We start from the raw sequence: 21032 nt of genomic DNA, 5'->3' as shown, positions 1-21032 counted from the left end.
AAAATTTTGACCACACTCCTGGATCATATTTGTTTATTTATTTATTTATATTTGTTGACCGGGAGTGTCCGACTGGACGTAGGTCCATTTTCAGCGGAGGCCCGGGGAGAAAAGCTCCACAGTTAAAAAAGACAGTAGTTGCATTGGATTAGTTGCGATTAACAATTTACATAGCAATTACTTACAACACATTTACAGATGAAGAACATAGTACATCAGTAGACAACTAGAATCTTTATCTGTGAAGTACATAACAGACATTAACAAATGTTACAAGAAGAAGTTCCTGCTGTATAATAAGTACTGGCTTATGAGCATCTGAGCTTGCTATAATCAAGGTAGTTAGTGGAGTGGAAAGAAAGGTAGTGGTTGGATGGGGAGGGTGATATTAGAGTGGGAGTTGCAAGGGCGCATAGCCAGCATGTTTTTAGGTACGCTTTTAGTAAAGTTTTGAAGTGGGTGCATGATGGTATGGAGGTAATTGTGGGTGGGAGGGAGTTCCATAATTTGGCTATGGTGCAAGAGAATAGTGCTTCACCAGCAGAGTTATTGGCTTTAGTGATCTGCAAGTGATTTTTGTTGCTGGATCTTAGTGGTCTGGTGGTGCGATAGGGTTGGAGTAAATTCTGTAGGAATGGGACATTTAGTGGATGATTTACTAGTTTGTGGGCAAGTGAGAAGTTGATACTGTTGAAGGAGGTGAGGGAGTTCAAGCCAGCCCAGTTCAGCAAGTGAGAGACAGTGGTGACTACGGTAGGATGCCCCTGTGGCGAATTTGGCGATTTTGTTGTAGCAGGTCTCTAGCTTGTTTAAATTGCATTGCCTTAGGTTGGTATATATTGGACAGGCATAAAGTAGGGTGGAGATAAGGTGGGAATTTGCTATTGAAATCTTTGCTGCTTTGGTGAGAAGTTGCTTATTTCTGTATAGCGCTCCTAGTTTATTGTGGACTTTTTTTATGGTTAGGAATATGTGAATGTCAAATTTTAGTTTGTCTATTTCCACTCCTAGCAATTTGGTGTGTTCAGTTGGGTATATAGTGGTGTTGTCTTTTGCTGTGATGTTAAAGTGAGAGTTGTTTTGAGTTTGTTTGGTGGGTTGGAAGATGAGTAGTTTAGTTTTGTTTGGGTTGAGTATTAATTGGGCATCGGATAACCAAGTTTCAACAGAGGAAAAGGCTTCCTGTGTGACTTTTTGCAGTTTGGGTAGGGACTGGGCTGAGCAGATGGTTGAGTCATCTGCGTATTGTATGAGTGTGCCATGTTTGGTGGCAGAGGCTAGATTATTGGTGAAAACAGAGAAGAGTAGGTGTCCAAGGATGGATCCTTGGGGAACCCCTATGGAGACAGGTAGTTGGGGAGATATGTCATTCTGCCATACAATGGATTGTTGGCGGTCAGACAGGTAACTCTGAAACCAGTTGGTGACCGATTGTGAGAAGGATAGGTTATTGAGGACAGAGATAAGTTGTTTGTGTGGGACCATGTCAAATGCTTTAGATAGGTCTAGGAAAGTAGCAGAGGAGAGATAGCCATTGTTTTTATGCTGAAGGATGGTGTTAGTAAAGGAGAGTAAGGCAGTGGTGGTGCTATGGTTTGGTCGGAAACCATGCTGAGTATTGGAAAGGAGGTTGTTAGTAAGGAGGTAGTCTGAGACCTGAGAGTGTATGCATCTATCTAGTATTTTGGAGATTGGAGAGAGAATAGCTATGGGGCGGTAGTTAGTTCTGTGGAGGGTCCGCCTTTGTGGATGGGAATTATATGCGATACTTTCCACAGTGTGGGAACGCAACTTTCTGACAGAGATCGGTTAATCAAGATAGATACTGGGTAGGCCAGAGCATCAGCTGCGATTAGTAGGTATTCATTTGGGAGGTTGTCTGCTGCTAATCTGGTGGGCTTAAGTTTAGTTAAGAGTTTTTTTTATGTTGGAGGCAGGTACAGGAGAAAAAGAGAAGGCAGTGGGGAGATTACTAGTTGAAGGTGTGGGTTGGAGGGGGAGGGGGGTTGTGTTGTTTAGCTAGTGATAGTATGGTTTGTGTGAAGTGTGTGTTGAATGAGGTAGCAATATTTTCTGAGGAGTGAGGGATGTTAGGAGGAGGGGTACTGACTTTACCTGGGTGGAGGATGGAGTTTATGGAGGACCAGAATTGTTTGCGGCTGTGTTGAGAGGAGTCTAGGGCAGACTGGTAGTATTGGAATTTGTCCTGTTTTATTAGCTTTTTGATTCTATTGTGTAGTTCTAGGAATTTCTGTCTAGTTGAGGGGGTTTTGGTTTTGCGCCAGTGCTCCTAGGCTTTATCCCTGTTTTTCATTTCTGACTTATTGGTTTTCTGTAGCCATGGGGGAGGGTTGTGCTTTGATTCTGGAAAGTCTTATGGGGGCATGGTAACTAAGGATGCTCAGGAAGGTAGTATTAAAAAATTCAACTGCGTCATCAAGGCTGAGGTACTTTAGAGGATGCCAGTTACATTCTTTGAGGGATGAGATGAATGTGAGTGGGTTAAAGTTTAGTTTTTTACGTATTTGAAGGTAGATGACAGGTTTAGCTTGGTATAGGTATTTTATGAGTAGGAATGTTGGGGAGTGATCACTGAGGCTATCTGATAAAGCAGCCTGTTATATATGACTGGAGGCTCTTACTGACTAGTATCCAGTCAAGGGTAGTGTGCTTGCTGGAGTTTTTATTTATCCTGGTTGGCGACTGGACTAGTTGGGTGAAGCCATGAAGGTTTACATGATGGGTTGGATGGTTGCCAGAGCAGGATTGCCAGTCAATATTGAAATCACCTAAAATGAGATGGTGGGTAGACCAGCTGAGGAGGTTTTCTAGTGGAGGGGTGTTTTGGCCAGGTGGGAAGTAGCATCCAATTATGTTGATGGTTTTGTTTTGGTTTATTTTGAGGTTGGTATATATTATTTCTTCATTGCCTATTTGTGGAGTTGATGATTTTAAGATCTGGATGTTTAGATGCTGTTTAAATATTATAGCTACACCGCCTCCTTTCTTGTTTAGCTAGTCTACTCTTAGTATGCCATAACCTGTGGGGAGTATTTGCTCACTGGTAATGTGAGGTTTTAGCCAGGTTTCTGTCAGGATGACTATATCTGGGGAGTACAAGTCTATGGTGGCATGTAGTTCATGGACTTTGTTCGATATACTTCTAATATTTAGGCTTAGTAGAAGGAAGTCACTTTGCTTTCTATTGGCTGTAATATGGGAGAAGTTGTGGTTTCTAGTCTGATTATGAGGATTGGGGTTGGAGATGGTAGGGCCAGGGTTGGGGTGGATATCTCCACTTAGGGCTAGTTTAGATATGCATGAGGTTATTAGTTTTCTCAGTTTTTGAATGTGTTTGTTTATAAGGGAAACTTTATGATTGTGCTCTTTGGGTAATAGGTATGGTGGGAGGGTTACTGTGTAAAGTTGTAGGGATGCTTTATGCTCGAGTAATATAGTTGGTAGAATATGTGGGGATATATAGGGATGTTTCTTGAGTTGGTGGGAGGGGAGCTGAGTGAGAGTGAGACATGAGTGGTGATGTTAGTAGCAGTACAGTGGTAGTGGTTGAGTGGGGGAATGATGGAGCTTTGGTAGGATGTAAGATATGCAAGGAGAGTGCATGCTATGAGCATAGGTAAGGTATGCTTGTACATGTTAGTTGAGGAGGTGTGATAGTAGTGGGAAGATGGAGGCGGTAGTGTTGGGTTAGTGCTGTGGTTGGCTACTGGAAAGATGGGAGGGGTTTGTGAGTGTAATAAAGGTGGGACCACTGGGGGCGGGAGGGAATAGGGGGCAGGGTGGGGAGCAAAGCGGGTAGAGACTCTGTTAGTTGCTCTTATGAGGGGTCTGGAAACAGTCAGGTAACAGAGTTAACTGATAAATGAACATATGATAGTGACAAGGGTGGTTGTAGTTGTAGTTGTAAAAATGGTGCCTGTCACAGGTAATATTTATTAACTTTGGGATTGTCTTAAGTTAATAAACAGGGAAGGGGGAGGGGAGAACAAGGGTGTAAGCAGACAGTTCTTTGTACTGCTGCTAATGAGCCAAAGCAAAGAACTCCAGCTCTATTCAGTCGCTTACCGCTTGCTCAGAGGTGACCTTTGCCTAACATACAAGGCCATGTCAAACCCAGATTTGATGAATATGCTTCACCTCAAAAAATCTAGATCCGTCAGAGCCACAAGGGCGGGAGACTTAAACCTCGACACGGCTATTAATAGGACGTGCTGGAGGGATAGATTCATCACCCAAAGACTCCCTATGCTGTGGAATAAAATCCCGGTATATGTGAGGCAGAGCACCTCGCTGGCCTTGTTCAAGAGTAATCTTGACCAATGGATGGGAGATCGCAGATATACCCCAGGGATTACCTCAGTGTCACTGCTCAACAGAGGCACAGCAAAATAATGGGTATAGTTCCCCATACTAAAGGGGTGGCGTAAGCCACAAAACTATGGGCTAGGCTTGTAAATGCCCTCGGACAGATAGCCTAGTATGAACCTATGAACCTATGAAGACAAGTTTGTGTTTAAGAAACAATCACAATTGACCAAGGACTGCTCTGAAACTGTAAGTCATTTCTTAACCATTTGCCAGGTGGAAAAACAGGATAACCTTGTATCAGTAGGCTACTGTGGTCTCAGTTTAAGTTAACAAACACACATTATTGATCCGTTATGGATAATATTTGCTAATAGAAGGGAATAAGAGAGAATGTGGACGATGAGTGTGTGTGTGGGGGGGGGGGGGCTGCTTACAAGCCAAAGCAGAGTGCTCTCCAGGGGAAAATGAATATTGTCTCAAACAGGTAGACACATACCCAGTTAACTTTAGCTGTTTGCAGACAGTTCAGACCCGGACTGCACTTTTCTTATAAGAATGACAAAGGTGGTACAGCAGTTGAATACTTGAGTGGTGTTAGGTCTAGAAAAAAAAGAGTACAGAGAGGAGTAAGCACTTTGAGATGGTAAAGATATATTAGAAAAATTACAAAAAACAAACTGAGCAAATAGCTACTGTATATGCAGGAAAATGTCTTGAACCAACAACTAGTATATGCAGATACTGAGCCAATTGGAAACACATCTGTTAGAAAAACCTCAAGACAGTTATGCAGTCACAGATAAAAATATAGCGAGCATCACTCTGTTAAGGTTGTCTAATATGATTCTATCCACCAGTACCAGCACAATTATATAGAAATAATTTAGACACCAGTATGAGCTGTCTACACACAACACAATTACATGAATAACATTAGTGAACATGGTGCAGCTATGCAAACAGACCATACTAGTATACTAAAAACAACTTGGTGCAGACAAAATGCTAGCATGGCATAGTAACTTCCAATAATAAAGCATAAATCATATTAGATGTCTAACACAATTCAGCATAAACATATACAGTTGTAAAATGTCTAACACAATTCAACATAAATAGGCATTTACAGTTGTAAAACACTTACTGGAGAGACACTGAGCTCCTTCATGGGGCCTGTAGCAGAGTGGATTGTATTTGTAAAAATGGTGCCTGCCACAGGTAATATTTATTAACTTTGGGATCGTCTTAAGGTAATAAACAGGGAAGGGGGAGGGGAGAACAAGGGTGTGAGCAGGCAGTTCTTTGTACTGCTGCTAATGAGCCAAAGCAAAGACAAGTTTGTGTTTAAGAAACAATCACAATTGACCAAGGACTGCTCTGAAACTGTAAGTCATTTCTTAACCATTTGCCAGGTGGGAAAGCAGGATAACCTTGTATCAGTAGGCTACTGTGGTCTCGGTTTATGTTAACAAACACACATTATTGATCAGTTATGGATACTATTTGCTAATAGAAGGGAATAAGAGAGAAAGTCAAAGATGTGTGTGTGTGTGTGGGTGGGCGGCTGCTTACAAGCCAAAGCAGAGTGCTCTCCAGGGGAAAATGAATATTGGCTCAAACAGGTAGACACATACTCAGTTAACTTTAGCTGTTTGCAGACAGTTCAGACCCGGACTGCGCTTTTCTTATAAGAATGACAAAGGTGGTACCACAGTTGAATACTTAATAATAAATTCCTGTTTGGCAAACAGTCTGCTGATCTGTTTAAAAGTCTACAGGAGAAGAGTAAGGAACTCCAGGACCTGAAACACTGGTCTCCCCAGTACCTAAATTTTATAGGAGTTACCCTGTAAAGACCTCCTTTGTCAGGAGAGCCCTCACCCCATCCTCCTCCACCTCCTCCAGACATAGAAAATGGTCTAGGAAACCAACCTCCCCTAGGGCAGCCACCTCTCAGCCCCACAACAGGTAGCCCTTTCAGGACAAAAATAATGCGTGACTACCTCACGCACCTTCCCCTCTTATCCCGCCTCTCTCACTGTCTTCTCCTCTGTAAAGAAGTCACTTCAGATGTCTGGTGACTGGCAATAGTGGAAAAAGGATACTTCATGTCTTGGCAGGAAAAACCCTTTCCACTAGGCATCCCCTTCCCTCCCAAGAACCAGCTACACCTAATCCCACAAATTATAAAAGACCTTCTCGCTCAAGGGATCATAAAACCCGTCTCCCCAGGCCAAGAAGGAAGATGATTCCTACTCCAATTTATTCCTGATGCCAAAAAAGGACTGCCCTTGGAGGCCAATCCTGGACCTATCCTTCCTAAACCTATTTCTGAGGGTCCCTTCTTTCAGAATGGTATCCCTTCAAAACCTTCTCCCACTATTGCCACCCAAAGCTTTCATGGCCAGTTTGGACTTGGAGGCTTACCTGCACATCCCTTTTCACCCAAACCACAGGAAGTTCCTACGCTTTTACTGGACCCTGTTCACACTTTCAATTTGCTGTCTTGCCCTTTGGTTTATCCACTACACCAAGAGTCTTCACAAAGTGCCTAGCCCCAGCAATAGCCTACTGCAGGACCAAGGGCATCCAAATCTACCCCTACCTAAACGAAATTCTCACCCTTGCAGAACTGGAAGACGCACAGAAATCCCCTGCAATCCTCCAGGTCACTGCTCCAGAGGTTGGGATTCACACTCAGCCTCACAGAATCATCCCTCTCCCCAGCACAGGACAAAACCTTGCTGGGATGCAGGATAAGGACCGACCTGGTGAAGGCCTTCCTCTCTCAGGACAAGGTAACCTCCCTGGTCAGCCACTTCCAGGACCTTCTACTGGTCAACCATCTGTCAGGCAATTCATGCGCCTCCTAGGTCTTATGGCAGCCACCATTCCTATGCTGCTACTAGCCAGGTTACACATGAGGAAGTTAGTGGTACTTGAAGAATGTGTGGTCTCAACACAGCCACCCACTGGACCTTCATATACCCTTCCTTCCATGCATAAAGACAGAATTGATGTGGATTCAGCAAGTACAATACCCATCCCTACCCCTACAACCCCCCACGTCTACACAACTAATGCACACAGATGCCTCAGATTTAGGTTGGAGAGCAACCATGAATGGCCTCAAGGTGCAAGCCCTATAGGTTCATAGGTAGGTACTAGGCTATCGGCCCTAGGGCCTATACAATCCCAGCCAAAAAGGTACCCTGGTTAGTGGGAGCCATCTAAGGGAGCCATCCCTCCAGAGAAGGCACATCAGTGTAAGGGAGATGACTGCAGTCCATCTTGCCGTGCAGGCCTTTCTCTCCCTCATGCAGCAAGGCCCCCTACAAATTTTCACAGACAACACCACTGTAATGTGGTATATCAACAAACGGCGGGACCAGGTTTTACCTGCTCTGCAGGCTAGCAATGCAAGTTTGAGAGTTAGCCTCGTGGAATGACATATCACTGCAGGCAGTCTACATCCCATCCCAGGACAACCATCAGGCAGATACTCTCAGTAGATCATTCTCTCTACGTCACGAGTGGATGTTGCACAGAGATGTATTCCTAGACATTGCCCACCAGTGGGGCACATCTCAAATAGATTTATTTGCCTCCCCCCAGAACAGACAATTGAAAACCTTCTGTGCCAATGATCCCTCTCCACTAGCTTGGAGAGTGGACACCTTCCCCATCTTGTGTAAGGGACTGTTTCTATATGCTTTCCTTCCCTTCCCTCTCATTCAGAAAATCCTCCTAAAAGTCAGGAGGGACATGCCAAAAATCTTGCTGGTGACTCTCTTTTGGCCAAGGCAGCATTGGTTCCTCCTTCAAATTCTTGCAAGGGGCAGTTGCCGCAAGTTGCCTCACAAGGTGGACCTGCTCACACAACAGAAGGAATCTCTCATCCACCCACACCTGCAGATGCTTTGCCTACCCCACTGGGTAATAAACTTTTAATTCCCTTCAGACACCACTACACTGAGGACATGCTATCTATCCTGCAGGAGGCCAGGAAACCCAACATCAGGACATCCTACATTTTCAAATGGGAAAGGTTCTCCAATGGCATCTCCAAAGGAATAGGGACCCCTTTCAAGCAGGTGTTCCCCTTGTCTTAGTCTGTGTGTGTGTGTGTGTGTGTGTGTGTGTGTGTGTGTGTGTGTGTGTGTGTGTGTGTGTGTGTGTGTGTGTGTGTGTGTGTGTGAGCTCATAAAGTCAGACCTTTCATATTCTTTAGTAAAGGTTCACTTATCTGCTGTCTCTGCCTGCTTACCTCTGGACCCTCCTCTACTCTCCAGATTGGATGTTAAAGGTTTCCTAAAAGGGGGTCCTGCACATTAGGCCACTGAAGAAGCCTATCCTGCCTCTTTGGGACCTAAGTTATGGTCTACAAAAACTCACACTTGCCCCATTCAAGCCAGCCAGCTCTGCCTCCCTGCAGATGTTGTATCGTTCGGCTTTTCCCGGTTAGGGGTCGCCACAGCGGAACTCCAGTCCGCTAATGATTGGCAGTAGATTTTTACATACCGACTTGCCAGGCCTGACGCACCACCTTCAACGAAGGTACGCCCATTCACGCATGTCTCCACACAGAAGACGCTTTAGCTGAGAATCGAACAGGACAACATCTTACTGTGAGGCAACAACGCTACCGCAGCACCAGCACCGCAGTGCCTCCCCAGATGTACACATGGAAAATGGTCCTACTGGTAGCCCTTACCTCAGCCAGAAGAGTTTCAGAATTACAGGTGCTTATGGGCATCCCCACCCTACACCATCTTCCACAGAGATAAGGTGGCCCTGCATACCAACCCCTCCTTCATGCTCAAAGCGGTCACTAAATAAGTCTATTCACTTTCCCACCTTCTTTCCCTCTTCTAAAAATGGCAGTGAGAGAACACTACACTCCTTAATGTCCACAGGCAGCTGAGGTTTGTTTGGACATAACTAAGACCATCATAAAGTCTAATCAGCTCTTTGTGTCCTTCCACCCCAGAGCTCTGGGCAAGGTGATATCTAAACAAACGGTCTCCTGCTGGATAAGGAAACTATCTGCTTCTGCTATTACTATATTGGAAAACTATTGCCGCATGAGGTCAGGGTACACTCTACAAGAGCCATAGCTTCCTCTGGGGCCTTCCTCAAAGGCGTGGACACAACTTCCATCCTTGAGGCAGCCACTTGGTCCTCCATACATACCTTCACCAAACACTACAAACTGGACCATATTTCCAGAGCAGGATTTGCAAGGGCAGTCCTGCAAGGATTCCTAGAATCTGCTACTCCTTCCTCCTTCCTAAGCTGTGGTACTATCTCACAGTAAGAATACTGCAACATTTGAATAGAAAGACATGGAGTAGTTGTGTAAATCGTACCATAACCATAGCAGTCCTTCTCTTCCATGTTGCAGTATCCCCCCCCCCCCCCCAGTTACATTAACCTGTCTAGTAGGCATCATTGAGCACTACATAGACTATGGTCTCACTGGGCAATCAGTTACATTTCACCTGTCTGGAGGGCATCATTTGGCACTACCTAGACTATTGTCTGACTAAGCAGCGAGTTCTGAGGTTTGTGTGTGCAGGCGTCACATTTAAGGCCCCTGCTTTATGGCCCTGAGTGAGACATCCCACGTACTAGCAGCAACCAGGCTTGAGCTTTTGCATAGGAGCCGAGGCAGAGGATCCCACAGTAAGAATGCTGCAACATGGAAGAGAAGGATATCTATGGTTATGGTAAGATTTTACACAACTGTTCTTTTTCTCTAGCCGGACTACACATGAGGAGGATTCAGTTCTACCTGAAAACAATGTGTTCCTAACACTTTTGTCTTCTAGATACTGTGATCCCCTTCATACCTTGCCTCAGAAAGGAGCTCTCATGGTGAGTGGATTAGGTGAAAATGGACTTAGGGCTCCCCTTCTCCTCACCAGTCCAGGTGATGTGCACAGGTGCCTTGGGCGAGGCCTGGGGGGGGGGGTACTGGACAGGCACCCAGAGAGTCTGCAAATGGCAGCCAACATTCTAAAGGGAACACGTTGGCCTGAAAGAGAGTGAGGTTCCTTTGTCTTCTCACATATCTTGAAGCCAGGTTCTCCAAGTATTCACAGACACAACAGTCATGTAGTATTTAAACAAGCAAGAAGGCACCAATGGTACTAACTGTGCAGATTAGCACCAAGGGCCTGGGATCTTGACGCTCACAAATGCATGTCCCTCCTGTCCATATACAAGCCATCACAGCACAGTATGTTGGCAGACACATTAAGCAGGGCCTTGGAGGATCCTCATAAATGGACCTTGAATAGGCAAGTCTTCCTGGACATTCCTCACCATTTGGGACATCTCGGATAGATCTGTTTGCCTCAGAGAGCAGCAAACAGCTCCTCTTTTGCACCAATAACCCTTGCCTCTTTGCCTGAGAGACAGATGCTTTCTCTTTCTGTGGACAGGAAAGTTCTTTGTCTTCCCCACACACTTTCCAAGGGTTTTGCTAAAGATCCACAAAGAAAAAAAAATGAAAGTTGTCACCTCTCTTTGGCCCAAGTCATCACAGCATTGGTTCATCTTCTTTTTCATCTCATCAAGGGCGGACACTGCAAACTGCCACACAAGACTGACCTCATCACTCAGCAGAAAGGATCATTAATATATCCCAACCTGTTATCACTAAACCTAAGCTTGTAGATGATAGGGTTCTGATTCCTTTCAGGCAGCAGTTTTCAGAAGACATAAGACGCTCCAAGAAGCAAGGAGACCCACCACTCCAAAATCTTGCATAGCCAAGTGACAGAGATTTTATTCCTGGTTCCATGAGAATAACCAAGACCCTAACAAATCAGAAGTCGCTTCCATCCTAAAATACCTGTGTGAGCTCATTGATGTGGGTCTGGCATATTTCTTCATTAAAGCCTGTCTGTCGGACATTTCTGCCTGTTTGCCCCTCAGCACTCCTGTTAGATCTAGACCTGAGATCAAGCAATTCCTTATAGATTAGGTTCATAGATTAGCACTTGGTTAACTGCCTTGTGGGCCATTTTAAGCCTAGCCAGTTGCCCCATGTGAGAATCAAGCCCTGCACCTTGTGTCTGTCAGGTCAACACCTTAACCATTATAGGTTCATAGATTCGTAGATTAGTACTAAGCTAACTGCCCTTGCGAGCCATTTTAAACCTAGCCAATTATCCCTTGTGAGATTTAAACTCTGCACCTTGTGTTTGTAAGGCAAACACGTTAACCATTAGGCCACCCTCCCAACCCTAAAAGTCACCCTTGCAGGAGGTACCCGGATTTGAACCAGGGACCTCTTGATCTGCAGTCATATGCTCTACCATTGAGCTATACCCCCATTTGACATATGAATTTCAGACCATGAAGGAAGTCTGTAGTCCCTCCTTGAGACCTCATCTTCCTGCTGGAAAAGCTTACTCTGCCTCCCTTTGAACCAGCATCCTCAAATTATGCACCTGGAAGACTATATTCTACTTCTGGCTCTCATTTCAGCTAAAAGAGTCTGAGCTACAGCCACTCATGGCCATTCATTCTTTTCTTATTTTTCATAAGGATAAGGTGACCCTGAGGGCTAACCCTTCCCTCTGAAAAAGTTGAGTGAGCTCCCTGTCAACCAGTCTCTCTGCTTTTGCTCCCTAATCCATAGAACAGGGAGGAAAGACATCTACACATTCTAGATGTTCACAGACAGCTGGGGTGTTAGTTGCAGAAGACCAGATCTGTTCATAAGTCTGATCAACTGTTTGTCTTATTCATGGATTCAGAGCTGGACCAACCAGTTATCTAAGAAAACCTTTGCAAACTGGACCTGTAAGCACACCTCCTTTTGTTACTGTCTTTATGGCATACCCTTCCCCTTATGCCCTTGAGCTCTCTGTGCCAGGCCAGTGGCATCCTTTGGGGCCTTGTACAAAGGCGTGGATGGTAGGGCCCTATTGGAACTGCCATCTGATGATCTACAAAATTTTGATGCCTTTTCAAGCTCCACAGTGGCCTTCGCTAGGTTAGTCCTCTTTAGCCTCTTAGACATTTCCTCTGTCAACTAGCCACCCCCCTTACATTCCCTTCAGCTATGGGAATCACCCACTTGTTTGGGTGTTTTTTTTGGGGGGGGATAATCTCTTGACTAGGCTTGTAAGGGTCCCAGGGCCATTAGCCTAGTAGCCTCCTATGATCCTGTGATTACTACGGTTTACCTTTACATGTACGAAAATCAGTCGTGCGATTGCTCACATGAGCGAATCGTAAGCACGAATCTCAAAACCATGACAGTTTCCAGTGTTTGAAAATCAGCAAATTGAAAATCAGATTCACTGATTTTCGAACACAGATGTTGAATACATATTGTAATGAAGTGTAATGCAGGGGGGCAAGCCCCCTTCACCCCCCACTTTAATATACTAACTCCGAGATCGCACTACAGTGGGGAAAGGGTCCATTTTCCGATCCCCACTATAGTGCAATCCTCCCCAAAAGGCCGAATCTGCAATGAGCGAATGTCACTGTGCATTCGCTCATTGCACATTCGAAGCATTTTGCGTTCGACGTTTGCAAACGTCTTTTCGACCATCTGCTGTTCACCCGAGTGCAGAACGCACGTATGAAGGTAAACCGAATACTACAATAGTGATTTCAGCCAGGTCAGTAGTACAGCTGTGTAAGAACTTAACATAATGGTAGATGTCTTACTGATCATTGCTGCAGTATTCTTTCCCAACCTCCTCCTTCTCTAAGTTAGCTACTGTCTTCTCTCTCTGTCATCTTTTCTTCTCCATAGCACAACCCTAGGGCGGAGGGGGCTTCTTACCACTTCATGCTTGGCCCTTCCTAGCTGACCAGTCACACAGTCTCAGGGGTTTGAAGATATATGCTCTATCTGCCTATATACCCCTATGCTTACGAGTTGAGGTCACATGTCAGACGTATGACCTACAGGATGTCATGTGATAACCCACATTTTTGGAATACTGCAGCAATAATTAATAGAACATCTACTGTTATGGTAATTTCTTACATAACCGTACTGGTTTACTATCAAAACATTGAACATGAGAATGTAAACTGTTCAAGAATGCGGTTTACATGTTCGATGTGTGGAGTAGTAATTAGGTTGGAATATCAACCACCTAACTGAGGCGAAGTTGAATTCGACCTCTGAAAGTCCATTTTCCCCTTTGCAGCAGTATGTATGTACCAGATCCGTACTGTAGAGCGCTGACAGTAATGTTTTTGCAGGGGGGCAAACCCCCCCTACCATTTATATATTCCAACTTCGAGATTGCACTACAGTGCGGAAAAGGGATAAATCTCCTTATCTGCACTGTCCTGCGATCTCAATATGTAATATCGCCCATGTATGAGCGAATGCACAGTGGCATTCACTGAACAGGAGATTCGCAGAATTGAAGGTTAGCAATATGGAAATCGGCAACTAACGTTCATGTTCACCAAACCTTCATTGTGCATTCTGGTAGTAAACCAACTGTACTATGTCCTTGTCCATATACTCAGTGTTGTACAAGTTCCTGAGGAGAGACCTGTGCTCATTCTACTGGGCCCTCGGGGATACAGTTACTGTTGAACCACTTTTCTTTGACAAGTCAAACTGTGCAGCTAATGCCAGAACCAGGGATCTAAACTTTCATCAAGAAATGAATAAAACTCGATGGATAGATCACCTAACGCCTGCCTATCTCTTCTGATAGTCAAGGTTTTTGAGATCAGCAATCCTTTTTGTTGGGAACCTCTGTTTGTTTGGGTTTAGTATGTCTAGTCTGACATATGCCAAAAGGTGAATTGTATTCAGTGATAAATCTGACTATTGCAGAATACAAATAGACAAGTGACTTCCTTAGTTTTTGAAGAGATGCCTTTGGCAATTAGTTATGAAATACAGAACGATTTCCAAACTACAGTCGCAACGTAATGGTCAAAGGAGACGGAGAGAGGGAGAACTCCTTCATAAGAATTACTGTTGCAATAGCCTAAACTCTATGGGTTATATCTTGCTAAGGATTTAACATCTGCCCAGTATCCAAAGCTTGGGTCTGTGTTAAATATTCAGACATCCAAAATGTGGAACATTACATGGTCGAGACCAGATGTTCGACATTTATATGTTCAAATATCAAAAAGAAAAACACACCTTAGTGTGAGAAGGGGGCAAGCCCCCCTGCTCCCCCCATGTGGGGGGTTGTGCCCCCCACACCCCCCTACTTATATATACCAACTCCGAGACCTCACTTCAGTGAAGAAGAGAGAAATTCTCCCTATTTGCACCGTATGGTGCCGTTGAAAGTCCATCTTCGAACACTTGCAATTTCGAACGTTTGGTCTTGACCATGTTATTGTTGTCTTTCGGCTTTTCCCGGTTAGGGGTCGCCACAGTGGAACTCCGGTCTGCTAATGATTGGCAGTAGATTTTCACGGTGCCGAGTTGCCAGCTCGACGCCCAACCTTCAATGAAGGCTTGCCCATTCACGCATGTCTTTCGGAATGCTACTCGACCCGCGGGGAGGACATGCAGATTCCACACAGAAGGCACTCCCCACACACTAGCTGAGAATCGAATGGGAGAACCTCTTGCTGTGAGGCAACAACGTTACTGCAGTAACATTCGAAATTGTGAGCATTCGAAGAATTGTTATAGACACCAAAGCTTTAGGACACCTTGCATTCACCCAAACTGTTAGCTGAAGCTAACCTGACTAAATGTCAGATTTAGGCGCCAAGTCATTCAGACCTTTCCTGCCACCGAAGACAGCACTCCTGTGTTAGCTTTTGAGGCTCAGCAGTCAGCCAACACTGCTGCATTGCTGGGTGGTTATATTCCCTTTGGGGGGGGGGGGCTTCCACTTTACCTTTTATGATTGCTATAAAACATAATCTGATGTTGTCCATTTCATTCCGTTAACCTGTGGGAACATGGTTCCGAGGCTCAGAACCGACCGGCCACCTTCTTCCCGCTCGAGGCTCCTGACTTGAGCTCCTCCTCCCTACCCATAATGCCCCGCTCCCCCACAGTACCTCAGATCTGTTTTGCCACTTTTCAAGTTTGCACTGAGTTCCTCATCTTAGATTCGAGTGTTTGCAAGTGTTTTTGCTAGTTATTTCATTCCCTACCTGTCACTTTTCTGCTCTTCTCTAGCTTGTCTAGTTTTTCGTGTTTCTGTCTGTCAGGTGTTAAAACAAAAAAAAAAGTTTTCTCTTTTCTCTCTGCCTTTTCCTTCCTTTCCTCTTTCCTGATAGCTAATCAAAAGCTACTAGGTTTTAAGAGGTGCACTTCCTGTGGGCGGAAGATCTCGTTATCCGACACCCATGGGGAGTGCATGTATTGTTTGGGGCCTCAGCATTTGGAGGCCCCTTGTGAGATTTGTAGGGCTTTTTATCCTGTGGCTCTGGAGAACAGGAGGCTTAAACTGATTTTAAAAGGGTTGCTTCTTCCTTCCGCCACCCTGGGGATACCTTCTACATCTTGGGCTCATCTGCTTCTTAAAAAGACCAGGAAGTCCAGCAGATAGTCTCCCGTGTGATGATCTTCAGGAACTGCCTAGGAAGAATGCAAAAGCCTTCAGAACCAACTTGCTTGGCTCCAAGCAAAGTGACCACTACCTCTCCTCCACCCCATTCATCCTCTTGACTCTATGGGGCCAAGTAGTGCTTCCACGGCATCAGTTCCTACAGTCTCAGCACCGGGCTCTACCTTACCTATTCAGGCAAGGAGGCTTTCATCCTGCTCCCCGCAGAGATCCTTGAAAACACCCTTCCATTACTATTTCTGGGTATTCACAAAGTTTGCCCTCCAAAGACTGTAGACTCATGAAGCAGTTTCTCGAGGAAAAAAAAAACGTCAAAAGGATTGCTACAACAGCTAAAGGCTCCAGTGGTGAGCAAAAATACCAAAAAAAAAAAAAAAATAGTTCCAACCATCAGAGAGCACTTTTATTAAGAGGCAGCAAAGCTTTCAAGCCCAGACTCCTCCTCAGTCTAATTGCACTGAGAAGTCATCTTTGGGCTTAAAAGCTTTCTTCTACCTTAATAAAAGAAGTTCTCTCTGACGGTTGGAACCTTGTTTTTTTTCGTTTTTTGCAATTTTCTTGAGTGTCAGATCCAGATGGGGCTTGTATCCACTCCATCCACATCTGGATCCATGACTGTTTCTCCATTCTAACTGGTAACTCCTTTTCCAATCTGACCCTTGGTTTCGGAGTTGTAGGTTCCGTTGGGTACTGGTGTCGAGATGTTAGACCATATAGAGATCTCCTCTTCGCCTTTGATGTTCTCCCCGACTTACTCGGCTGACACTTTTTCGGTTCCAAGTGTACTTCGGAGCCGGGGGGGGGGGGGTCAGTTTGACCTCGACTCCAAAGCTTTCAGAACAGTGTCTTCCCCTCGGTCTTCGACAGCTCTGCTCCAACTGCACCTCGGAGCGGGAGGCCCATATTCCCCATGAGATGCCTGATCTGGTGGTTTTGGCTCCACTGAGACAGTCCCAGGTGATTCGGAGCCATTCCTTGTTCAAAGTCATGGAGAAAGTTTTCTGTATACCTAGGAGATCCACGACACTTATCTCGATGGACCTTCCCCCACCTCATACTGGACCTGGGCTTGAGGCCTTTGAGCTGCCACATGGACAGCCAGTCCCAGAAAGCCTCCATGCGATTCCCTCAGTGGATCCCCAGGCTTCTTCTGACACCCCCGGAGCACCCTCCTTCGGAGGTCCCTCAGAAGAGACTGTGTAAAAGGAGGCATGGGGATTTCACTATGATGTTCATCGTGTTACACTGCTGCAGTCATTACACTTGGGTTATCCTGCCGTCAGGCGGTCCAGCAGTCGGCCAGAGTTCCAAAGTCTTGGTCCGGCGTCTGTTGCTTCTTCCCTGACGTCAGTGCGCTAGAGGTATATAAGATGCATCCGACTCCATTTTCTTCAGTCTTCCTTGCCGTGCGGTGCCCAAAGCAAAAGCAGTTCGCCGACTCCTGAGATTTTTGAAGTCTAATTTCAGATCTGAAGTCTTCAATAAAGCTAAGTACCCCGTTGGGGAAACTTTTTTCTTGCCTCAGACCGATGTCAGAAAAAGTTAATAATTGTATTTCTTGCGGGAAGCAAATACCTCATAAGGACTTCCACTCTTACTGTATTCCATGCCTAGGCCCCGATCATGACGTCACTAGTTGTTGGTTTTGTGCTAGATTTAACAAACGCACTATAAAACGTTTTGATTTTGCTTTGCACTACTTTGGCCGAAGTTTCAATTATACAATGCCGTCGGAAGAACCGACGACCGCAATTCTTAAAAAACGCAAAGACAAGGATAAAGACAGGCATCCAAGGTCCAAAACCGACAACAAAGCCTCTTCTAGGCCAGTCGCCGGTTCTCAGTGAGGCGCTTTCGCAGCCCCTGACACCCACTACCTCAGAGCCACAGGCTGCTTCCGACTCCCACGTGGAGACAACTAGGCCTCTGGAAACTCAAGGTATTGGGCCTACGGAAACTAATCCCTCAGATGGGTCCGGAGCCACTGAGCAGGCATCGGCTTCTGAGGGTGTTTTCAGACCTTCTCAACTTACCATTAAAACATCAGCCAAGACAAAGGTACCATTAAAGACAAAGAAACAAGTACAGCATTCTCCTGGACAGTCCTCCATGTCTAAGAAACAGATGCTTAAAATGGCCGAAGACCTCATTACTCTAATCAGGGGTTCCCATCCCCCTCCTGAGAAAAGGCCTAGGCAGGATACAGACTGATTCCTCTGATAAGGTTTCCATTCCCTCTGATTCCTCTTCAGACCAGGGATACTCTCCACCCCCCTATGAGGACTCTGATGCTGAAGAATCTATCCCTTCAGCCTCTCCTCCTGAGGATTACTCTTTTGGGGAAACTTTACATACCATGAAGGAGCATTTCCATTGGGAAAGTCAGGATTATTCAGAATCCAAGAAAAGGCTCAGGGACTTCCTTTTATTGCCTCAGCACAGGCCCCTGGCTATTCTGCCTGTGTTAGATATTGTGGATGATGTGTTCTCTGAATCCAGCTTATCTCCTGATTCTTTGCCCCCTGCACCAGCCAAGCCAGATAGATATTATAGAGTCCCTGACTCTCACAAGTTTCTTTATAAAAACCCTTCTGCTGACCCAGAAACCATTTCCGAAGGTCCCAAAGGGGGTCAAGGCTACCATTGCAAAAAATCCAGTCCCCTCTGACAGAGATTCTAGAGCATTGGATAGATGGGGGAAGAAAGTTTACACTTCTGCAACTTTAGCAGTAAGGGCTTTAAATTGCCAGTTTCACATGCTTAAGTACCAACAACATTTAATGGCTCAGTTAAAACAGAAAATGCTTGCAAGCTCAGAAGCTCCTGACCATAAAGAAATGCAGGATTTATTGCATGCAGTTGAACAGGTGGGAAAACATACTCTGCAATGTGGTTTTGATTCTTTAGAGGCCTCTTATAGAGCCGCAGTTACAGGTTCTGTGATTCGAAGACATGCTTGGTTAAAAGAACAGAGTTTACCTGATCATGTTAAGGCAAAATTATTGGATGCTCCTTTACAGCATGATACCTTGTTTGGTGTTAAAGCAGAAGGTGTTAGAGAATGGAGGATAAAGCTAAATCTATGCAAACAGTCAAAAGATTTCTTACAGGTACAGCCACCTCGATTTAGCAGAAATTGGCCTACAAAGAATTGGTACTTTCCAGTGTCAGACAGGCCACAGAGAGGCAGATACAGACGCCCAAGAGGCAGATCTCAACCCCAAGGCTCTAACAGACAACGACAGTGGGGTACCTCAACCCCAAAAGGAGGTGAGAACAGGTCTCAACCTTACAGGAAACAGCCCCAATGACTTCCCCCTTCGTATGCCAAGCACTTCCCTTTTGGCAGCTCCCTTAGGGGGAAAACTAGCACTCTTCTCAAAATTGGCAAACAATCACCCAAGACAAATGGGTTCTGAATATTGTCTCAAGGTTACAGGTTCCACTTTCACACTTTACCAAGGCTAAAAGGAATGCCAAACCTGCCACAAAATCAATGGGCAGAGGCTCAAAAACAAATTTCAGCCCTCATGGACATAAGAGCTATTCAGAAAGTACCACAGCAGGAACAAGGACAAGGATTGTACTCGAGACCCATACTAGACCTTTCAACTCTAAATACTTAACTGGATGTTCCGAAATTCAAAATGTTGACACTACAGCAGCTTCTTCCCATGCTGGGCAAGAAGGCTTGGCTTGTTACTTTGGACCTCAAAGAGGCATACCTGCATGTCCCTATCAGACAGGATTGCAGAAAATACCTCAGATTCAAAGCTGGTACAATGCACTACCAGTTCTCTGCACTGCCCTTTGGCTTATCTACTGCGCCCAGGGTCTTTACAAAGTGCCTGGCACCAGTAATTGCATTTTGCAGACAAAAAGGAATTCAAATATATCCATACCTGGACGACTGCCTCATTCAAGCAGAAAGGACATTCTTCTAATGCATCTGGTGTTTGTAAAAAGGTTGCTAATTCCTCTAGGGTACACAGTAAATGAAAATAAGTCAAAACTAGTGCTCTCACAACAGATAATATTCTTGGGTGCCAGCTTAAATACAACGGCCCAGATGGCTTATCTCATGCCAGACAAACAACAACTGTCTCAATATTTTCAATTACTGTCAAAAAAGTCCCATCTCCGTGCAAGAAGAATTCTGCAGGCCCTGGGATTCATGGCATCCTGCATACTACTAATACCATATGCAAGACTGCATATGAGGAAATTACAGTTGTACCTAAAAAGTGTTTGGACTCAACACTCTCACAGTTTGGAAGTAGTAATACCAATAATTCCCTGCCTACAACAGGAGTTTTGATGGTGGGCACAGGCATGTCACCTCAACAAGGGTCAGCCTTTCACTCTACCCACAGCCAGACAGACTCTAACAACAGATGCTTCTGATTACGCCTGGTGAGCACACATGGCAGGAAAATGTATTCAGGGCAAGTGGACCACAGACCAAATGCATCTTCACATCAATCAAAAAGAGATGTTGGCTGTTCAAAATGCCCTAACAGCTTTCAAGGACCTTCTGCATCCAGGACAGTTATTATTAAAGACAGACAACACCACAGTAATGTGGTACATAAACAAGCAAGGGGGCACTCATTCTTATCCCCTATGCAGGCAAGCCATGACCTTGTGGAACACAGCTCTAACTTAGGTTCATCTGCAAGCACAATTCCTGCCAGGAAAGAAAAATACTCTGGCAGACAGTCTAAGCAGAAATGTCATGGACCCTCACGAATGGAAATTGTATCCACAAATCTTCAGCATGGTAATGCAAAATTGGGGATGCCAAGACATAGATCTTTTTGCCTCCCCATTGAATAGCCAACTACAAAAATTCTGCACAAGGACTTACCACACACAAGCATGGAAAGTGGATGCTCTTTCGTTCAGCTGGAAAAGCCTAGAAGTTTATGCCTTCCCACCACTGCTTCTCCTTTCAAAGGTACTCCTAAAAGCCAGACAAGAAAAAACACAGATGATCCTGATTGCTCCAGACTGGCCATGCCAGAACTGGTACCCAATCTTAAAGAACTTAGCTCAAGGTTCACCATGGATTTTGCCTCAAATTTCACACCTTCTTACTCAACAAAACAATCAGATCCTGCACGGTCAGTTCAAAACCCTAAACCTGGCTGCATGGCAGAT

General features: G+C 45.1%; 1 protein-coding gene and 1 non-coding gene across 2 annotated transcripts in view; one reads left to right on the top strand and one right to left on the bottom strand.

Annotated features, from left to right (window-relative positions):
• Window positions 1-21032, top strand: part of NCBP3 (nuclear cap binding subunit 3) — a 1620559-nt gene that overhangs the window by 756050 nt on the left and 843477 nt on the right. The window lies entirely within an intron of this gene.
• TRNAC-GCA lies at window positions 11600-11671 on the bottom strand. Its single transcript has one exon. It is a non-coding gene; the product is annotated as a tRNA-Cys (tRNA).

The sequence above is a fragment of the Protopterus annectens genome, chromosome 13.part0 (genome assembly GCF_019279795.1).
Source record: "Protopterus annectens isolate FY-2018-M chromosome 13.part0, PAN1.0, whole genome shotgun sequence".
In the NCBI taxonomy this organism is placed as follows: domain Eukaryota; kingdom Metazoa; phylum Chordata; order Ceratodontiformes; family Protopteridae; genus Protopterus; species Protopterus annectens.
The sequence above is the reverse complement of the archived record's forward strand: the minus strand, read 5'-3'. Positions and strand labels throughout refer to the sequence as shown.